The sequence below is a fragment of the Pteropus medius genome, unplaced genomic scaffold, assembly GCF_902729225.1.
Source record: "Pteropus medius unplaced genomic scaffold, Ma_sr-lr_union100, whole genome shotgun sequence".
In the NCBI taxonomy this organism is placed as follows: Eukaryota; Metazoa; Chordata; class Mammalia; order Chiroptera; family Pteropodidae; genus Pteropus; species Pteropus medius.
Window position 1 is genome coordinate 20,099,957 of NW_024351730.1, and position 23,819 is coordinate 20,123,775.

A 23,819-nucleotide genomic window follows, 5' to 3' on the forward strand; every position below is an offset into this window, starting at 1 on the left:
CATTCCCACTAGTTCTTGAACCAAACTTGATAAAACTTGGTAGAAGAGAAGAGGTTTTAAATTATTTTTATCACTTTAAGATTATTCCTCACAAAATATTTTTTCTTTATTCATTGTGTTACTACAGCCTTTCCATTAACTTCAAAAGTGTGCAAATCTACAGGAAACTATTTCTTCTATAGTCCATATACTGGGACAGGAATTCTGTGCTGAACTTCAAACTAATTGGAAGAAATCCTGACACACCCCCCAAGTCTGTCTTTCTTAGGATCAGATGATTTCCCTAGTCACTCTAATTAGTGTGGAAAATCTTATTTCAAAGCAAGGAAAAGAATTAGAACCCCAACACACAACCTTCCCCCTCCTACCCACTGATTTACAAATATCACCATTGCCAGTCAAAGAGTCCCACCTAGAACTCTTCTCTCCCATGGATACGAATCCTGACAACAATTACATGCACTATCTACTGGACTTTGTGTTTTAATTCATGAATGCTACTCCAGGAGTACAAACCCTATAAATGGTTCAGTTCTCTTAATCCTGTGCTTAGTCCTTTTTTTCTCCCAGACTTGCAGGCCATTAGAGCAGAAGTTAACATGGCATGAATGGAAAGAAAAGACTTCATGAAAAAGACGGCAGTTGAGCTAAATTTTAAAGGACAACTCTGATTTCTCAAAAGGACAAAGAGAATGAGAAATAATATTCTAATTAGAGAGAAGAGCAGATACATGACATCTAACTATCTAGTATTTAAAAATAATGCGTGCATATTGAAATGAAGTCATCTATAAGATATTCTTGAGTGACAAAAACTGGGGAAAAACAATTCATAGAAGGCGATCATCTTAAAGTAAAATGAACAGAACAAAATTATATATTTCTTAAGATGTTTATCTATATGTATATGTACATGCATACATGCAGGAAAATGCTTGCAAATTAGTCTGGAAAGATCTCAGTAAAAGAAGGTGAAATTGAGTGGCACCAAATAGTGGCCTTGTTTTAGGTAATTGTTTGAATATGTACAATGTGATGGTGTAGGATTGTGTGTGTTTGTGTGTGTGTGTGTGTGTGTGTGTGTGTGTGTGTATTAGCATATTATTTGGGAAATTAAAAACAACTTGTAGAGAATTAAGAATAAAATAGGAGAAAAAACGAGCATAGATAAAAACAGGCCAGAACGGCAGAACTATAGAGAAAATATTTTTATATTTTTATATGGTTAAGACTTTCTAAACAAATAAATCTGGAACCTAGGTTAACAAACAAAGCTTGGAAGTTAAAAGATGACTAAACAGATAGAGAGAATTGAGATTTACCCTCCCCTGGAGGTAATGTGCTTATATTACCCTGGAGGTATGTGCTTATACTTCAAAGGGGAATAAAACTTGCTAGCTGGAAATTTTCTTGGGCTTGTAAAGCTGGAGGCACTTGGCCTAGTTCCATCTCCCTCTTCCAGGAAATTCTTTACATTTCAAAGGATAAGAACATTGAAATCCTCTCCATTTCCCAAGTGTGTGTGTGTATGTGTGTGTGTGTGTGTGTGTGTGTGTGTGTGTGTGTGTGTGTGTGTGTGGCATGCCTGCCATATATATAGTTGTTGTTGTTAGGGAGATTAAGCTTCTCTTTCTCAGGACCAGAGAAGGGCAAAGGGGCAATATGTAAATAAATTCCTAAATCCATATTTTTGGGGTTCCTCTACTTAGTGCAAAAACTGTCTGCACTTGCAGGTTTGTCTGTCTGGCTTTTTCCTTCAGACGGAGAAGGGCAAGGAGAAAGGAAAAGGGGTAACTGCTAAGATCATCACTATAGGTAATAGTACCTCTGATCTCTGCTCCAGAAATTTCATGTTTACTTTCAGATAGTATGAACAAATATAGGTATTAAAATTTTAACACAGCTCCAATATTTGATTTTATTGGGAGGAATACTTTTGTGGCAAGATTGAAGGTGGCCGTCTCCCAGGTTTTGGTTTTTGTTTTTGTTTTTGTTTAATTTCATAATTTTCAGAACATAGATTGAAAGAAATTACTTTTACTTCATTGATTTCATGCATATTTATTGAAGTCCTAATAGGCGCCAAGTACAGCAGAGGTTAAAAACAGGCCCACATCCCCACAATATGTTAGGATGAGGAAGACGATAGGCACAATAAATAATGAAACATTTAGAATGGCAAATAGCATTAATTTCTAAAAACTAAAGGAGGATGGTTAGGGTGCAGAATAGTTTATTTTAAACATGGTGAAATTCTTTCTGAGGAGGCAACATTTGAACAGAGATCTGAATAAAATATGCGAGTGAGCCATAAATTTGGGGAAAAGTATTCAAGAAAAGAAGTCACAGCAAGTGCAAAACTATCAACCCAAGGACATGCCCAATATGTTTGGGGAACAGCAAGGAGGTTGGTATGGGTGGAGGAGAAAAAGCAGCAAGTAGGAGAAAATGAGTTAAGAGAGATGAGGAGCCAGATCACAAAGGGGTTTGCAGCCCACTGTAATTTCTTTGGACTGTTCTGGGAGGACTCATTACAGGGATCTGAGCGGAGGACTGAGAAATCTGAATTCTGTTTTAAAAAATTTACCCTGGCAACTGTGTTGAAAATAAAGATGAGGTTGGAGGTAAGGGTGAGAATAGAGACAAAAAGAATAGCTGAAAGCTTTTGCAACTATCCAGGCAATGGACCATGCTGACTTGGGCAAAAAATAAAGTGGTGGATTTTGGTAAGAAGTGGCCATAGGGCCAGAAAGATTTGAGAATGCTAAGTGAGAGAATGTAAAGGATGAATCCAAGATTTTTAGGCTGAGCAAATCAAAAAATGTTTTATTTGAAATATACTCACTTGAGATACAAGCTTTAAGGAGGGGAGGATAAGAGTTCAGATTTGGACTTTAATTTTAAGATGTCATTTAGACATCTATGTGGAGATGTCTAGTAGATATTTGATTTTTAGAGAATTCCTATATGGAGATAACACTCTATGCTACATAGATGGTTTATTCAGTTCTTTATGAGATGTAACTTTCATTCAATTCCTTGCTCAAATATCACTTCTATAGGCATTCTAGATCAGTGTATATCAAATAGCAACCTTCCTCAAATCTTGAGCCGCTTAGTCCTTGTTGTGGTCATTCATAGAATTTATCTTGGTATGGTATGCTACACATTTATATGAATGTGTTTTATTCTTTAGTTTTTTTCCTCTCTTTCTTCCACCATCATGATAAAATATGGTCTTCATGAAAGCAGGATATTTATTAATCATTGCAGTTTCCCAGTTTATTGCCTAGCACGTAATAGTTGCTCACAAAATACTTTGAAAAAACTTATTTTTGCATATTGGTCGTAAGAAGGCTAAAAGCTTGGAAGTATTATTAAACAGACAATTTCTGAATATTGAGTGAGAGATTACACAGACTAATTCAGTTTCCTAATATCCAGTGTTCCTTCCCTTCCTGGACATTTGGAAGACTACAATTTTTAGCCACTTTGGAGTTAAATGGGTTCATATGACTTTTCATTTCCAGGGACTACATATCCACAGACGCACAGTCGAACAAGCTGAGGATCTGATAGTTCAAGGTCTATGAGAACCGATAACTCGCCTAGTCACAGATGATGTCATGGATGAGATCACGGATCACCTACCTCAGTGGGCCACGTAAGTGCCCAGTCAGTGAGTGGTGCCCCAGAAGAAGCAGCGCTCCAAGGCCAAGCTGAAATCTCTGCGAAGGGCCCTGAAGAGTGGCCTGACTCCAGAAGAAGCCAGAGCCTTCAACCTAGTCAGAAGTTGCAACAGTGATACCCATGGGCGCTCTTAGAAGTGTGCTTGAGCAACGTGCAAGCCCCTGTTTGGTGGAAACCCTCCAGTGGGGGGCGAAGAGATTCTACATTAACACTGGGAGGTTCTGAAAAGGAGTGCCCCTTTCTAGGCATCACCGCATGGCTTGTATCGACCCTGTGCATTGACGTGGATTTCCAGGGGTCTTCTTCATATAGTTTTTTCATTGTGTCAGTGTATTTCTCCTGTTTCCTTGACACTTCGTTTAGTAGTTCCAAAGCATGACACATTTTCTGTGCAAGGAACAGCCCTTCTAAGAAGCAAATAATTTTTGTCACAGTTACTATGGTCATGTGAGGCAATTTGATTAGATTTACAGTCCGGATCTCCAATACCGAAATATCCTAATGTACACTCCAAATTTGAACACAAAAAGCACAACTCGTTTACCAGTTGTAGATTTTAGACATACTGTTTATACAAATTCATAAGTATACACCATGTTTCAAATACTAAATAGAGTTTAATGCCCAAAATAAAAGTGCACACTTGATTTTTTGATATCTATACCTCCTATGTATCCTAAGAGGATACATAAATTAAATGAATTTTAAATTTTACGTTACTGAAATTGTGGGGACTGTTCTTTATAAAACATGGTTTTTGATGTTTCTGGCAAAATGTAATTAAACAAATTAAATAGCATTAATTCGTTTAATTAACTTTTAAAATTCTGAAATTTAAGTCAATTAATTTTAACATGTATTGTTTCTGTTTCATTGATATGAACTGTAAAAAAAAAGTTGCTTTGCTCCTAAAGTGATTTTAAGCTTATTTTTATTATGTTTCCCCATTGGGAATCAATAACTTTTCCTAGTGTCTGCTTTACCTGTTAAAAAGGCAATTTAACTTTGGGTGGTGAATGCATAATGCAATATATATATGACATATTATCCAATTATACAGCTGAAATCTAGGTAATTTTATTAACCAATGTTACCCCCAATAAACTTAATTTTTAAAAAAGAAGAAATTAGTAACTTTCATTTGGTCAATCAAGAAAGTGTTTAATCTTTGAGCTGAATTCTATGAAAGACAATTTGTGTAGAAGTGAAAATACTCTGGGCTACATTAGTGTACAATTATTATTAAATGTGTATTAAAGTTGATTTATAGTACTGCTGCTATTGTTTTTAAGTTAGTGTTTATGAGTTTTCTGAAAATTTAGTAGACTGTCTGGGATAGGAAAGCTAAAAGGGGACTCTGAAATTTAAAAAATGTGAGAAGAAATGAAGACTGTGAAAACTAATGACTAGATAACTATGATCTTCCAATTCTATCAAATGTTTAATTATAAACTTTATTGTATTCAATTATAAAATTGAATACTAATCTCAATATCTATATCTATTCCTGAACAATAATTTTTAAGGATCCATCTTTCTGTCCATCCATCCCTTCTTTTTAAAATACTAAGATACTCTAGAGAAAAAGATGTTTGTGAAGTTAAAGTTGGATAAAATTTAAATAAAGACAATTTTGTTAACTTGGAAATTGCACATTTGCCGATTGTTTCCTATCAGTTGTTAAAAAAAAAAGACCTATATGCATTTGTGTCAAAATTCAGTGTTCTATATTTTTATTACAAGTTGTCTTTAAGTGAAAGATAACAGATAAAATAAATAGTTTTTGAAACGTATTTTAAAAGCTTGTCTAATTTTTTTGGTTGGTCTCACCATAGGTTTCTCAATTTTATTATTCTTCACATGTAATTAAATTATGACTTTTTTGATTTTTATTAACTTCTGCTATTATTTCAGTTTTCATTTTTTTATTACTTCTAAACTTAATGGAGACTTCTCAACTGAGGTCACTTCCAAAAAACATTACAGAAAGTCTTGAAACCCTTCGATTTTTTCAAAATAAGAATTGTGGGAGCTTTGAATCACATAAAAGTAGAGTTGGAAGTCATGTATTTAAGTTCATGGATATACATATAAAGAGGTAAAATTACCCTAGGTAAAAGGAGACTGTTTCAAAAATATTTGTTTTCCTGAAACATTCATAAATTCTGCATTTAGCAATGTACTGAAGTGTATTTTTATCTTTTAGATAAATGTTCATTCCATTCTTCATATCAGTACCATACCTATATGATTTGTATTATAGAATTTCATGTATTTTAAATTCTATTAGTATTGTTTCCTCATTATATATCTCATTGCTATCCTCTCCATTTAATGAAATAAATAATATTTAATTATATAAATAATTTAGAATAATTATAACAGCACAGTTTGCTTTATTTTAAACTTATTGAAAATTGTTCCTATGCTTTGATCATAAATATGTGTGCTAGCTAAGCTATTTCAAGGCACTTTCAGGGATTTTTAAACTTTAATGTCCATATGAATCATTGAGGATCTTATTAAAATGTGGATTCCGCATATCTGGAATGGGGCTTGAGATTCTGCATGTCTTACGAGCTCCTAGGTAAAACCAATACTGCTAGACCATAGGCCATACTTCATATAACGAGGGTCGAGAGAGAAGATTCTAAATCATGTATTTAAATCTTTTAAAACCGAGTGTAACATATTTGGAGAAAAGAATTCTAAAATATCACAAAATCTCTTCAAACATAGAAAAAAAAGTAGGCTTTAAAAATGACAAAAACATAGGCCTGAATATTAAGAAGGTATAAAAACATGGTTTTCCAAATATTCATTCAGTATTTCAGTGTGGCTCTTTTCCACATAATGCATTTCAAGCTTTTTATTTTGAGCCACATTGTAGTAATTCTTCCAATCTTCTAAGGTTCTTGTTAAAAAAATAATAATAAAAGAGACATTAAATAATTTGTTCATTTATTTGTAATGTCCTCCTTCCCTCCTTCATTCTGAGTGCCAGAACTCAAGACCACCTTCAATTATTCTTAAGAATGTCTTACCGTTTTTAGAAAGTACTGAATATGACTAGATTTAAGGATTGCTTTGTGTATAAAAGGTAAAGGCAAAAATAATATTAAAATTATTTCCTAATTCCTTTTTCCACCAATACATGATATTAAACAATCCTTCTTATCACTAGTACTTTATCTGTGACACAAATGCTATACATTAGAACTCACTCTCTCATAAATGGAGAAATTTTATGGTCCAGTGGAAAAGAGTAGTATTGTATAATTGGTCTGTGGATTATCTTTTACCATCTTCAATAAAGTATTGTGGATAATTGCATCTATAATTTTGCTTAAAACGTTTTTGTTGTTTTTTTCCCCCCCCCAAGAAATTTCATGAGTTTTAGCAATTCATGCTTTGGATTTTATAGAAAAAGAGATAAAAGCCTTATTTTTCAAGGAGTCAATAAACTAAGAACTACATTATGCTTTTTAGTATAACACTTTACAAGAATGATTATCTAATTACCCAGCAGGTAGATTGCTAGTTCTCTTTTACCCCTACTGCCTCGCTCCTCCTCATCTACCAAAGAAACTTTCCCAGTATAAATTCTACATGTAACAGAATCCACCCTGCCACAAAAAATATGAAAAGGTTTGTTTTGGCTATGAACTCTTAAAGGAAAACAGGATCAATCTTGGAATCAGTGCTCTGGGAAGAGGCTTATTGGTTACAGAACCTTGTGAATATATAATAAAAGATCACAATGCAGCTGGTTTCAATTTCTTTTGGAGGATTCGGTCTGTTGGCCTGTGTATGTAGAACTCTGAACCCCTTAAACATCTGATAAAACTTTGTGTAATATGTTTACTTCCTAAAACCTCTTTCCTCTTGCCGTGTGTTTAATTATCTTAAAACCATTGACTGTAAAGTGAAGAGCTACCACTTTCCCAGTTAATTTTCTATTAGCTCCTACCTTCAGATTTCACTGTTCCACAAACTAATGTAAATTCAATTCAATTCCTAATGTTACTTTTGGAAAATCATTTTCAGGTTCCTATCTTTTTTTTCTCTCACTTTTAGGGTTATCCTCACCCCTTGGATGTCCTCAAAGTGCAGGAAAAATATGCCACAATCATTCTCCCTGCAGTCTTTTACATGGTCATTTCAGGCACACTTGACATACTAAAAAGAAAAAACAAAATAACTTAAATAATAGTTTCTAGCTTGATTGCCTTGGTGTCTATTTTAAGGAATATTTTATTAATCATTCCATGTTTAACAAATAATCCACGATATACTCACTTAACTTCACTTCCTCATCACTATAATTTACTCTATAAACAATGAATGAGTTAATGACTGTATCTATAGGCAAATTATACAAATATTTTGCTATATGAAAGAATATAAAATAAGAAGGGAAATTTTAAAAAAAACAGAGCTCTGGGAGTTATAGGAATAAGACATGCAAAAGCTTTTGTGAAAACAAACAATAAAAAATCTTGAAATGACCTTGAAAGATGAGTAGAAACTTAGCAAGTCAAGAAGACTAGAAGATGAATACAGCCAAAGACAAAAGTATGAATAAATACTGAAATAAAATGATCGAGGACATTTTTGTAGAACAACCATTAGTATGATATGATGGAACACAAAATACTAAACTAAACAGGAGATAAGGTTTGAGAGATAAAAGGCAGTTTATTGAGAGTGGTCCTCTTTGCTTGACTAAGGAAATTTTACTTAATTTTATAGATAAATATTAGTGAAGATTTACTGAAGAAGACTGAGGTTGGAAAAGTAGAGAAAAGACATGTTCCTAGCTGAGGACACTTCAAAATAAAGGCAAGAAACAGAGGGTTTAGGACAAGTTGAGATAGCACAAAAGGTATGAAATCTGTGTAAATGGCTTTGTGGACATGAAGAAAGATGAGACAACAATGTTCCATAAAAAAGAAAAAAGATTACTAAACGAGGAGATGAAAAGATTTCTTAGTTTTATCTTGAGTTAGCTCAAAAATTTCAAGATTGTAATTGCTCACATCTCAGTATCTCCTACACACACATACTCCTTTTTATCTTGCCCATTTGGGATTCCAGCCAAGGTCACATTATCTTAAATATCATAATTTGATCATAAACAGTGTAAAATGTTAAGATCAATTTGCCTTTGATTTTAAATATTGCTATAACTCATAGCTAAGTCAAACAATTTCTTATGTTTTCTACCAGGCTTTGATCTCAATTTCTACCAAATTATTCTGAGCACTTCAAAAAGAACAGCTTTGATCCTTTGCACGTAGCCTGACTTTCCAATATTAACTGGATTTCAAAGTCTGTAAAGACAGTGCAGAGAGAAAATTTATCCTTACAGGAAATTTTAAAAAATAAAAGCAATAGGAATGGCAGAATAAGAAAAATCAATATTTCTCAAAAACTCAGCCTAAATCAAGGCTAAAATTTTCAAAGACAATAACACCATTGTGTAAATGGAAGTCTGCCATCCTCTGAATGTACTGATTAATCAGTATCCTTAAATGTGAGAGAACCAGACAATATTGGTTTCTTAATGTGATGCAATTTGAAATATATAATTACTTATGAAGTATTCTTGAAAAAAATGATAATTAATTTAACCTTAGATCTAACTCCTAGTCTACAAGAAATATGTGAGATAAAAGAACAAGTTAATAGCACAAGGAAGCAACCCGCAAAAAATCAGAATGAAGGACTCCTTTAAAATTTGAAAAGACCTGGTTTCTTCAGCAAGTCAAGACATAAAAAAAAAACAGTAGGGAGCACCATCAGTAGGGGCTGCTCCAGGCCCCAGGGTGTTAGGTGGTAGGCTCCCTGTAACCATGGCCTTGGGTTGTGCCTTGGCAACTGCAATATCTTGTTGTCAACAACCCAGGCAGCTGCCAAACCCTTTCTGTGTTGCCACCGGCATCTACAGTCTGTACTCTTTGATGCTGTGTTCTGCATTGTGAGCTGTCCCTTAAAAGGCAGGACCTAGGATGGTATATAAATATATATATATTTATTATAATATATATATTTATATTATAATACATTTATATAATATATATTTATATATATAATAAATAATATAATAAATATTATTTATTATAATATTATATAATAAATATATACTATATAATATATAAATATATATTTATTGTAATATATAATATAATATATACTATATAATATATAAATATATTTATTGTAATATATAATATATAATATATAAATATATATTTATTATAATATGTTAAATATATGATGTATGATATATTAATATATATTGACTATATGATATATTAATATATAATTATAATATATATTAAAAATGATGCAATTATGATTCGAATCTTTCCCTATAGTGCAATCCCGTTTATGGAGTTTGAGCATTATAAAACGTTAACTACTGCAAAGCCGGGGTTTTCTGGTCATGTGTACAGATTAATAACTGGATCCACTGCAGATGTGACAGCAGTTATCTGCACTTACCTTCTTGCCACAGTTAAGGTACCTAGTAGGGCTCTCCCCACGGGGCCCAGGGAAGCGGGCGTCAGCGCCGAAGCGTGGCGAGACGGACTGGCCCCCACCTCGGGAGTCAGAAGACAACAGCCCACACACCTTCCTGTGTTGCACGCCTGTTGGGAAAAAGAAAAAGAAAAAAAGAATTATTTACCATGGTGTTGCACAGACAATATTCTATATATTTGATGTAAACCATGGGCAAATGCAATTAGGAACTGTTTTGCAGAATCTGAAGAGTCTTACCATGAAAGAAACAAATGAACTATGTCTGTGAACACCATGGAATTCCAAAAAGATTATATTCTGGTTTATCACTTAATTACATTATTGGCATTCCCTCATAAGCTTATCTTTTACAACATACGAACTTATAAAACAGTTTTTCACCATGACTATAAACAAAATTCTGTCCCCCTTCCACTCCCTTTAATAAGCTGTCAGAGAGAGAAAAAAGATGTTACTATAATATTTGGATGGAACATTTGGTTGGACATTAACCAGGTCACAGGAATCACTGGTATCCTAGTTTTTCTTTTTTTTCTTTTTTCCTTCCATTCTTCCTTTCTTCCTCACAAATAACAAGTACTTACTATACTTTTTTTGATTCCAAAAGTTGTAGCTTAGAGTATTGGAAAATTCTTAAGCTAATGCTAGATAATTAGCACTTTTTGAAAGACCTTTAAAGTACTATTTGAAAGTAGAACAAATTTCAAGGTGTCACCTTTAGCTTGATGATGTTGTTCCAAGCTATCATCATAGTCATTATTTTAAAAATATTCTAATATTAATTATTATAAAATAAATAGGCTTAGTTATATTATTGCAGAAAGATGAGAACTGAATTTTTAAGGTCTGAAGCTAACATTGAAGTACTAGTCTTAGTTTTCTTCTCAAAATTGTATGCCTCTATATAAAAAAAAAACTTTTTAAAACATATTTTTAACATTTTTGACAAAAATATTCTTCTTAAAAAAAGCCATGTAAAGAATTTCATTCAAAGTATACAAAAAAATGAAAAACAAAAAACTCTTAAAGCTGAAAAGATCAAATGACCTGGCTAAGAAATGGACAAAAGATCCAGACAGATATCTCAGGAAGCAAGACATACAGATGGCAAATAATATAGAAAGATGCTTAACATCATATGCCATTAAGATATTGAAAACTGAAACAATAATGAGGTAGTACAACATACCTATTAGAGTAGCTAAATCCAAACAATGACAACACCAAATGCTGGTGAGGATGTGGAGCAATAGGAACACATGTTCAGTGCTGGTGAGAATGCAAATAATGCAGTCATTTTGGAAGACAGCTTGGTAATTTCTTACAAAACTAAACAATCTTGCCATCCAATCTAACAATCATGCTCCCAGGTATTCATTCGAAGGAGTTAAAAACTCATAAACCTGCTCAGCTTTATTAATTGCCAAAAATTATAAGAAACCAGCTCAGCTTTATTAATCGCCAAAAATTATAAGCAACCAAGATGTCATTCAATAGATGAATGGATAAGCAAACTGTGGCACCTCTATTCAACTGAATATTATTCAGCAATAAAAATAAATAAATAAATAAACAAACAAACAAACAAATAAATAAATACATAAATAGAGCTATCCAACCAAGAAAAGACATGGAAAAACCTTAAATTCATATTGCTAATTGAAAGAAGTCAGTTCTTTCAATGGATGCAGCCTGTATGATTCCAACTATATGAGAAAAGGCAAACTATAGATATGGTAAGAAGAACATGGGGTCAGGGAGACAGGAGAGGAATGAAAAGGTGGAACACAGGACATTTTTAGGATAGTGAAACCATTCTGTATGATACTATAACGGTAGATACCTGATATTACGTATTTGTCAAAACCCGTAAAACTGTACAACACAAATAGTAGTGAATCCTAACGTAAATATGAACTTTAGTTAATAGTAGAGCATAATATTAGTTCTTCAGTTGTAACAAATGTTCCATGATAATTCATGATGTTTATAACAGGAGAAACTGGGGGAGGTGGATATATTAGAACTCTGTACTTTCTGTGCAATTTTTCAGTAATCCTAAAAGTTATCTATTAAAATTGTTTATTAAACAAACAAAAAGGAGCCACACAGTGTCTCAACCATAAGTGATAGATTTGGGGGTATTATTTAAATGTTGTTACCAGTTACTATTGGTGATTTACATGTGTTTTTGAAAGTAAATATATTTTCCAAAGACAGTAATAATAAATATTGAATATCTTTGCTCTAAAAAATGTGATTAATGTTAAAGTTTTGTTCCTGTTTTTGGAAGAATTGGTATATACTAGATTTGTTTAAGTGAACTGTGAAATATCCATTAATGTACATATAGGAATGTATTATATCATGATACAATTAGTTCTTTCATATAAAGTCATTTTAATGCAATATAAATGTAAATAGAGATGTAAAATAAGACTTGAATTATCCTTTATTTTTAAAAATAGTTCAAAATGTTAAAATACATTTATCTTGTTCAGTCATTTTCTATGTTTTATTATTAGCATGACAGATGTGAAACAAGAACAATGTGATTTGTAGAGTTGTTATTTTTAAGGCATTAGACATCTAAGTTGAAAGCAATTTTTCTCCTTTACTTTTTATTTTCAGCAAAATACTTCTTACCATTATCTTAGTAAAAAATGTGATGAACTGATTTCATCTTTAATGACTTTATTTTAAAATAAACGTGTATCATTTAATGACTTATAAATATATTAGTGGGTGAAAATACACCTCCCAAAGGCTGAAATCCAAATACCATCACGTTGGGGGTAGGATTTCAACATATAAATTTTTGGTGTGTAAACATTCAGTCTATAGCAGTGATTATATTAAAATACCTTTTAGAAATTCACACTACAGTGTTAAGGGGACAAATAGCTGAGATTTGCTTTAAAATATTATAAGAGAAATCAAACTGGGGATGAGATTCAAGCTTTGAAAAAGTAGATATTGAATATGGGTGATAAGTAGATGGATTTTTTAAATTTTCTATTTTTGAGTATAATTTAAATTTTTATATAAAGTACTTTTTAAAAATCTTTGGTACTAATTCTTTCTGTAACATGTTTCAATCTTTAACTTTACTTTAATTCCAAGTCATCACCAAAAATCTTAATTCCACCAGTTTGACATATTGTTACCTTTACGCATGCCTTGTATTTTTCTGATTCTATGCCTATGTTTGAGATTTTTATGTTTTAGAATGCCCTCTTGATCTTGTTGAGATCTATATTAGAGCCTGAAGAATGGACTGCACTGACAGTTATCTATTAACAAAGATTTGTTAACCCATAAGACATAATTGAACATCATTAAACATTTTCCCCAGAACTCTGAAAATCAATTTGGTATGTAAGCTTATCATTCTCAGTCATAAATTTGTCTAGCATATCTTCTCAGATGCCTGAATCGGAGAGCTTTTGCCCTTTGGTAGAAATAATAGAATGAAAAGGTCACGTCCTGGTCAATTATTAGGTATACAGAAGAATTTTTGCAAAAAGAAAAACTCTGAAGAGCAAATTGTTTTCAAATCTAATGAGATATTTATAAATAAAAATTTGTATTAACAGTTAAGGAGATTTTTAAGTTTAGTAAATATATTTTTGCAGACATAAGTAGCTTTTATTATGTAATTTTCTTTTTGAATTTTGGAATAAACATTAATGTTTTTTCAGATGCCAAAAAATATAGGAAGCCCTTGAAAAGCTTGGAGGACATTGTATAGTCACGCAGTTATTACAGAAACATTGAAGAGAAATATGGAGATGAGCTTGTAGTGCCATAAAACTAATGACAATAACAGTATAACAAACTAATGTGATGAAATAAGTCATTTCGAGTCCCATATTTATTTACATTTGTTTGTTTGTTTGTTTATTTATTTATTTATTATTTATTAAATTTATTGGGTTAACATTGGTTAATAAAATTATATTGGTTTCAAGTGTACAATTCAATAATATATCATCTGTGTATTGCATTGTGTGTTCACCACCCAAAATCACATCTCCTTCTATAGCCATATATTTGATCTCCTTTACTCTTATCTAATCCCTTCTCCCCTCTTTCCTCCTGGTAACCACTAAACTGTTGTCTGTTTTATGAGTTATGGCTTGTTTGTTTGTTTGTCTTGTTTGTGTCTTACTTTCAGTTTTATATCCCACATATGAGTGAAATTATATGGTTCTCAACTTTTTCTGTCTGTTTTATTTTGCTTAGCATGATCATCTCATAATCTATCCATGTTGTCACAAATGGCAGTATTTCATCTTTTCTTATGGCTGAGTAATATTCTATTGTATATATGTACCAAATCTTTTTTATTTAATCATCTATCAAAAGCACTTCGGTTGTTTGCATGCCTTGGCCACCGTTCATAATGCTGCAACAAATATAGGGGTGCATATATCTTCATGGATAGTATTTTTAAATTTGAGGGGTAGATATCCAGAAGAGAGACTGCTGAGTCATATGGCAATTCTATTCTTTATTTTTTGAGGACCCTCCATACTGTTTTCTATAGTGGCTGTGCCAATTTACATTCCCACCATCAGTATATGAAGAGTTTCTTTTCCTCACAGCCTCTTTGAAACTTGTCATCACTTGTCTTGATGATAGCCATTCTAACGGGTGTGAGATGGTATCTCATTGTGTTTTTGATTTTCATTTCCCTAATAGCTAGTGACATTGAGCATCTTTTCATTTATCTGTTGGCCATTTGTATGTCATCTTCTTGAGAGAAGTGTCTGCTCAGGTCCTCTGCCCACTTTTTAATTGGACTGTTTGGGTTTTTTTTGTCATTGAGTTGTATGAGTTCTTTATATATTTTGGGTATTAACCTCTTATCAGAGGTGTTTTTGCAAACATCTTCTCCCATTCAGTCAGTTGCTTTTTTGTTTTGTTGATGGTTTCTTTTGCTGTGCAAAAGGTTTTTATTTTTATATAGTCTCATTAATTTATTTTTGCTTTTACTTTCCTTACCTTGAGGTCAAATTTATAAAATCCTCTAAGACCAAGGTCCATGACTTTAGTACACATGTTTTCTTTCATGCAATTTATTCTTTCAGGTCTTATAGTTAGGTCTATAATCCATTTTGAGTTAATTTTGGTGTATGGTGACAGATAGCTACAACAAAAACTAGAAAAAAGTAAGGGGTAAAGGTCTGAATTTGCAAAAGAGAATGGAGATAAAATGCATACAGAAGAAAAAGCACCACTGTATATATGAAACTTTCTTTTATATAATGGTTACCATGCATAAAAAAATTCAGAATTGATTCCCACATTTAGATGTTCTACTAGTTCACTGTATTCTTCTTCAATATTATAGATTTTTAAAAATAGTTTGGTGTAAAAAAAATATCAATAAAGGAAATATGTCAAATATGTATGGGAAAACATAAAACTCAAAATAACTAAAGAAGTGATACAATTATGCTGTTAAAAAGGTATGAAATGGCAAGAAATCTTATCTAATGAAGTAAAGGTACTATCATTTGTAAAATGTGTAAATACAAAATCAAATAACTTTAAAACACTCTTACATCTATCCATATAAATTCCACACTCACCCAGGAAACCGGTGGTGGGTCAGAGGCTTGTGCAAGATTCATACGGAAAAAGACTACATTACCTAGAACCAGAACAAGGGCTGGACGGGCATCTACGATTGTGCCTTACTTAGTTGGGCCCCCTAAGTACAATCTACAGACTGTGACAGCTTGACTGTGCGGACCCTTCCCACAGGGCCATTACAAAGCACTGGCCTGAGGAGATCAGCCCTCCCCACCCAACGTGCAAATTGCCCTGGGGCTTTTCTTGCTGGATGGCTGCCACCCCTTGCACGAATTCAGGGGCAAACATCCTCAGTGACCAGCACTGTGAACTGCATTTCGGAGACAGTTTCAGGCAGATCACTGCTGCCAACACAAACTTTAGCAGATCTCGGAGATCTGTGAGCCAGTCCCAGACAGCAGCTGGTCTTGCTGTGATCTGAGACTTTTGTAGGAACATGCGAATGGTTTCTGAAGTTGCAGCCAGACTGAGGCTATATTGATCTGAGGGCCATTATCTCCCTGAGACCTTGCCTCACACAACCCACAAATTGCCCCAGGCGGCCCATTGACAGTCAACCTCCACAGCCCTTCTCCCAGGTCTCTTGATTCACAGAAAACAAAATTTGGCTAACACAGTGAGGGCAGTGCAGGGAATCCAGTTGCAGGCAGACCTCTGCTGTCCACAAGAATTGCAATATCGCTTGGGGTCTGTGGGACAGCCCCAGATGGCAGCTGGTCTCTCTGTGATCTATGACTACTGCAGTAACTCCCAAGCACAGAAAGTTTCAGCAAAAGTGAGGCTGTATTGGCCTGATGGCCCTTGTCTCCCTGAAATCTCCCTTCATCCAAGCCACAAAGTGCCTGCAGCCCATTGACTGGCAGCCTCACCTGTCCTGCTTGGCTCTGGGGTTGTGCAGTCTGTGCAGGCAACAGAACTTGGCTAGCACAGTGAACACATTTTGAGGAAAGCAGTTGTGGGTAGACCACTGCTGCCTGTACGAGTTGCAATATCTCTCGGGGGGATCTCAGGGGTCTATGGGACCACCCCAGATAGCAACTTATCTCCCTGTGATCTGTGACTACTGTAGGAATGTGCAGACACAGAAATTGAAGAAAACTGAGACTATTGGCCTGACAGCCCTTGACTCCCTGAGCTCCTGCTTCATCCAAGACACGAAGTGCTCACTGCACTTAATAGGCAGCTACCCCTGTCCAGGAGTGGTGCATTCTGTGCAGTCAACAGATCTCAGCCAGCAACTTAAGCAAAGTTCAGAGAATACAATGACAAGAAAATCACTGCTGCTAGCATAAGATACAGTATCACTTGGGCAAATCTCAGGGGTTTTGTGAGTCCATCACAGTAAACAGTAGGTTGTACAGTGATATCTGAATTTGGTGGCAGACTTCAGTGCCAGAGCTGGCAGCAAATCTGGTGCAGTGTAGGCCTCATGGCCCTGCACCTCACTGAGATGGATGCCCTACCTAATCCACAAATTACCTGTGGCTGGCCTGCTCCCAGGCAACCCAGTCTCAATCTGTGCTTTTCTTTAGTAATGAATTCAATAGCAAACAACAGCACTCAGTTCATGCAGCCCACGCAAAGTCCGTTCATCTGGGAAAAGCATTTGGTGGTGGGCCACAAACTCACACACCTATAAGCTTCAGTAATTCTTAAATGGAGCTTGGATGTTTGCAGGCCCGAAGTGGGCAACAGCTGACCTTGCTATTTTTGGAAACTTGTACAGAGAGCTACAAAGACAGAGCTGGCATGTAAACTGACACTGCAGTGGCAGGGAAAATTTACTCAATAGATCCAAGAGACTCTTGGGGTCCCTGCGCCACCCAATAAGCATATCACCCAGAGGCTCTTCCAGTTTCAGAGACTTATGGGCATTTGATAGGCAATGTCAGGCCTTGAGGAGCACTGGTCCCTCTGCTAAACTGCCTTAGGTCAGGGACAAGTTATAACCAGACTGCTGCGTACAGCGTTGTCTCTTCCACTTACTTATAGATCCAGCATAGGCAACAACCATCTGCAGATTGCTTTGTAGCTCCCAAGAGGTAGCCTTGAGCAATCAAAAGCAGTGGCTGACCTTGGCCTCCTGTGGAGCCCTTTCTAAGGGGCCATAAAACCAATGCATCCAGAGGCTGGCACCAGATCACAACAGAGCAACTCCTGAGTAGCCCCATTAGTGGTACACACAAAGGGTGATTGCAACAAGTACACAAGCCTGCTAGGGCAAATCCCACTCAGTGAAGTCAGCCCCCACACAGCAACTCTTACCCTGTGGGCTCAGCCAGTTCCCACAATTAGTCAGCCTGAATGTTATTTCGATCCACTGATGTACTAACACCAATAAAGGTTTACCTACAACAGGAGATCACACACAATCCACACAAAGATCACATCCAAAACCCTGACATAGGGGATCAGTGAGAGTGTGCCGCTGGGTCACATGGGACACCTTCCTCATAAGGCCAAGGCTGAGAGACAAAACAAATATTCCTAACACATAGAAATGAACACAGAGAGGCTAATAAATGAGAAAACAAAGAAACATGCCACAAACAAAATGACAGGAGAAAACTCCAGAAAATAAGCTAAATGAAATGGAGGCAAGCAACCTGTCAGAGACAGAGTTCAAAATAATGGTTATAAAGATGCTCAACAAACTTAGGAGGAGAATGGATGAGCACAATGAGAACCTCAACAGAGGGATAGTAAGTATAAAAAAGGACATAGAAACCATAAAAAAGAACCAGACAGAAATGAAGAATGCAATAACTGAAATGAAGAATACACCAGAAGGATTCAACAGTAGACTGGATGAAGCAGATGAAAGGAGTGAAATGAAAGACAAGGTAGCAGCATACATCAAATCAGAACAACAAAAAGAAAAAAAGAATTTTAAAAAATGAGGATAGTTTAAGAGAATTCTGGGACAACATGAAGTGTAACAATATCCAGATCATAGGAGTATCTGAAGGAGAAGAGAGAGAGCAAGGGATTGAGAAACTATTTGAAGAAATAATGACAGAAAACTTCCCTAACATGGCAAAGGAATTAGACATTCAAGTTCAGAAAGCACGAAGCATCCCAAACAAGAGGAATTCAAACAGACCCACACAAAGACGTATCATAATTAAAATGCCAAAGGTCAAAGACAAAGAGAGAATCATAAAAGCAGCAAGAGAAAGGCAGCTAGTTACTTACAATGGTAATCCCATAAGAATGTCTGCTGATTTTTCAATGGAAACTTTGCAGGCCAGAAGGGACTGGCAAGAAATATTCAAAGTACTGAAAAACAAGAATCTACAACCACGAATACTACACCCAGAGAGACTTTTGATTAAAATGGAAGGTGAGATAAAGAGCTTCTCAGACAGAGAAAAGCTTAAGAAATTCATTACCAACAAGCCAGTATTACAAGAAATGTTAAAGGGGCTTCTGTAAAAAGAGAAGGGGTAAAAAAGAAAAAAGAAAAAACAAATACAAATAATAAATGGCAGTGACTATGTATCTATCAGTAATCACTTTAAATGTAAATGGATTAAATGCTCCAATCAAAAGACTTAGGGTAGCCAAATGGATAATAAGGCCCATTATCCATTTGCTGTCTACGAGAGATCCACTTTAGATCAAATGACACTCACAGACTAAAAGTAAATGGATGAGAAAAGATATTTCACGCAAATGGAAAAGAAAAAAAGCCAAGGTAGCGATACTTATATCCAATAAAATAGACTTTAAAACAAAGGTTATAATAAGAGACAAAGAAGAGCATTACATAAAGATAAAGGGATTGGTAAATCAAGAGGACATAATCCTAGTAAACATATATGCACCCAATATAGGAGCACATACATAAAGCAATTATTGACTGACATAAAAGGAGAGATAAACAGTAATACAACAATAGTAACAATAGTAAGAGACTTTAACACTCTATGGACACCAATGGACAGATCTTCCAGACAAAAAATCAACAAAGAAACAATGGTCCTAAAAGACACACTAGAGCAGATGGATTTAATAGATATGTTTAGAGCATTTTACCCCAAAGCAGCAAAATCGACATTCTTCTCAAGTCCACATGGAAAATTTTCCAGGACAGAGCACATGTTAGGACACAAAATAAGTCTCAGTAAATTTAAGAAAATTGAAATCATATCAACCATCTTCTCTGATTACAATGGTATAAAACCTGAAATCAACCACAAGAAAAAAAACTGGAAAATACACATACACATGAAGGCTTAATAACATGCCACTAAACAATGAATGGGTTATCAATGAGATCAAGGAAGAAATTCAAAAGATACCTAGAGACAAATGAAAACACAACAGCTCAAAATCTATGGGTCACAATGAAAGCAGTCCTAAAAGGACTACCTCGAGAAACAAGAAAAACAATCTAACCTTATAAATATCAGAGCAGAAATAAATGAAGTAGAGTCTAGAAAAACAATACAAAAAATTAATGAAACCAAGAACCGGTTCTTTGAAAAGATAAACAAAATTGACAGACCCTTAACCAAACTCATCAAGGAAAAAAGAAGGCTCAAATAAATAAAATCATAAATGAAAGAGGAGATGTAACTACAGACTCCACAGAAATAAAAGGATCATAAGAAAATACTATGAGCAATTATATGCCAACAAATTGGACAATCTGGAAGAAATAGATACATTCCTAGAAGTATACAATCTTCTAAGACTGAGCCAAGAAGAAACAGAAAATCTGAACTGACCGATTGCCACCAATAAAAAGAATCAGTAATCAAAAACCTTCCAAAAAACAAAAATGTGGACCAGATGGCTTCATAGGGAAAACTTTACCAAATATTCAAAGAAGAATAAACACCTATTCTTCTCAAACTATTTCCAAAAATTCAAGAGAGAAGGCTCCTTAAAACCTTTTATGAGACAACCATTACCTTGATTCTAAAACCAAAGACATTATAATAAAAGAAAACTCTTATGAATATTGATGCAAAAATTCTCTACAAAATATTAGCACACCGAATTCAGCAATACATTAAAAATATCATACACCATGATCAAGTTGGATTTATTCCTGGGATGTGAGATTGGTGCAATATTTGCAAATCAATTAATATGATACACCATATTAACAAGCTGAAAAATACAAACCATATTGATCATATCAATAGATGCAGAAAAAGCATTCAACAAAATCCAGCATCTATTTATGATAAAAACTCTTAGCAAAGTGGGAATAGAGGGACAACATAATAAAGGCTGTATATGAGAAATGTACAGCTAACATCATTCTCAATGGGGGAAAGGCTAAAAGCGTTTTCCTTAAGATCAGGAAAAGATAAGGATGCCTACCTTCACCACTACTCTTCAACATGGTATTGGAAGTCTTAGCTACAGCAATAAGACAAGAAAGAGAAATAAAAGATATCTGAATTGGAAAGTAAGAGATAAAATTCTCATTATTTGCCAATGACATAATATTATATGTAGAACCCTAAAGATTCCACCCAAAAACTGTTAGAACTGATCAATTAATTCAGTAACGTAGCAGGATACAAAATTAATATTCAGAAGTCAGTGACACTTTTATATATCAATGATGAACTTTCAGAATGAGAAATTAAGAATACAATCCCGTTTACAATTACATCGAAACAATAAAATACCTGGGAATCAAATTAACCAAGGAGGTAAAAGATTTGTTCTCAGAAAATTATGTCATTGAAAAAAGAAATTGAAGAAGATACAAATAAACGGAAGCATATACCATGCCCATGTGTAGAAAGAATCAACATCATTGAAATGGCCAGCCTACCCAAAGCACTCTATAGATTCAATGCAATCCCTATCAAAATATTAATGATATTTTTCAGAGAACTAGAACAAATAATCCTAAAATTTTTATGGAACCATAAAAGATGCCAAATAGTTATTCCAATCTTGAGAAAGAAGAACAAAATTGGAGGTATCACACTACCTAATATCAAACTATACCGCAAGGCTATACCACAGTAATCAAAATAGCATGATACTGGCATAAAAACAGATACTTTGATCAATAGAACAGAATAGAGAACTCAGAAATAAATCCACAACTATATGCTCACTCAATATATGACGAAGGAGGCAAGAATATACAATGAGGTAAAGATAGTCTCTTCAATAAATGGTGCTGGAAAAATTGGACAGATAACATGCGAAAAAAGAAAATGACTACCTTCTTACACAGTATACAAGAATAGACTCAAAGTGGATTAAAGACTAAATGTAAGACCCAAAACCAGAAAACTTCTAGAAAAAAACATAGGCAGTAATCTCTCTGATATTGCTAACAGTAATTTCTTTTTAGATATATCTCCTTGGGCAAGGGAAACAAAAGAAAAAATAAACAAATGAGACTACAGCAAACTAAAAAGTTTTTGTACAACAAAGGAAACCGTCAACAAAAACAAAAAAAAAAACAACCAACTAAATGGGAGAAGACATTCGCTTATGATACATCTGATAAGAGGTTAATATCTAAAATACATAAAGAACTCATACAACTCAACAACAATAAAACCAACAATCTAATTAAAAAATGGGCAGAAGACCTGAACAGATATTTCTCCAAAGAGGAAATACAGATGGCCAATAGATATATAAAAGATGCCCAAGGTCACTAATCATCAGAGAAATACAAATTAAAACCACAATGAGATGTCACCTCACACCTGTCAGAATGGCTATCATCAATAAATCAAAGAACAACAAGTATTGGCGAGGATGCAGAGAAAAGGGAACTCTCATACAATGTTGGTGAGATTGCAGATTGGTACAGCCATTATGAAAACTATGAAAAACAGAGGTTTCTCAAAAAATTAAAAATGGATATGTCTTTTGACCCTGTAATTGCACTTCTGGATATTTATCCAAAGAAAACCAAAATAATAATTCGTAAAGATCTAGGCATCCCTATGTTCATGGTAGAATAATTTACAATTGCCAAGATATGGAAGCAATCTACGTGCCCATCAATAGACAATTGGATAAAGAAGTTATGGTACATATTTACAACGGAGTATTACTCAGTCATTAAAAAAATGAAATCCTTACATTTGCAATGACATGGATGGACCTAGAGGTTATTATGCTGCGTGAAATAAGTCAGACAAAGAAAGATAAATAGCATAGGATTTCACTTACATGCAGAATCTAAACAGAAACAGAAAGAACAAACTAATAAAAAAACAGGAACAGAAAGAACAAACTAATAAAAAAACAGACCCACAAATATAGAGGACAATCTGGGGATGACTAGAGGGAAGGGGGGTTGGGAAGACTGGGAGGATGGGGTGAAGGGTGAAATAAGTACAAATTAGTAGTTGATAGATGGTCATGGGGATGGGGAGCACATCATAAAGAATGCAATCAAGAGTAACATAATGGCTAGGTGTAGAGCCAGAGTGGAGAAAAAAGTAGGGAGATCATTTTATAAACTATATAAATGTCTAACCAATGTACTCTTTGCCTGAAACTAATAAAATAAAATATTAAAAAAATTAAAATAGTCTATGGGCATGCCACCCTGAACAAGCCCGATCCCATCTGATCTCAGAAGCTAAGCAGGGTCGGGCCTGGTGAGTACTTGGATGGGAGACCACCTAGGAAGACCAGGTGCTATAGGCATAAAAAAATAAAAAATAAGAAATTGTAAACTGAAAAGGTCCTTGCAATCTGTGAGGTCAATCAAAGGTTGCCTCACCTAAAAAAAAAAAAAAAAAAATTTAAAATGATGGATTCATATTTCAGAATATTTACGAATTCATACTAATATCAAGAAATAAATGAATTAATGACTGACTGACTGACTAAATAAATAAATAAATAATAGAGAAGTCTACTATTTTCATAATTTTTCTGTAAAAATAAAATAATATAAAATTAAAAGACTTAAATTATGAGATCATAATTTAACTTAAAAAGCTAGAAAAAAGAAAACATTATCAGAATATAAA

General features: G+C 34.2%; 1 pseudogene; it reads left to right on the forward strand.

Moving 5' to 3' along the window:
* Nucleotides 1-23,371: 23,371 nt before the first annotated feature.
* On the forward strand, nucleotides 23,372-23,490 carry LOC120588664 (uncharacterized; annotated as a pseudogene).
* The last annotated feature ends 329 nt before the right edge of the window (nucleotides 23,491-23,819 follow it).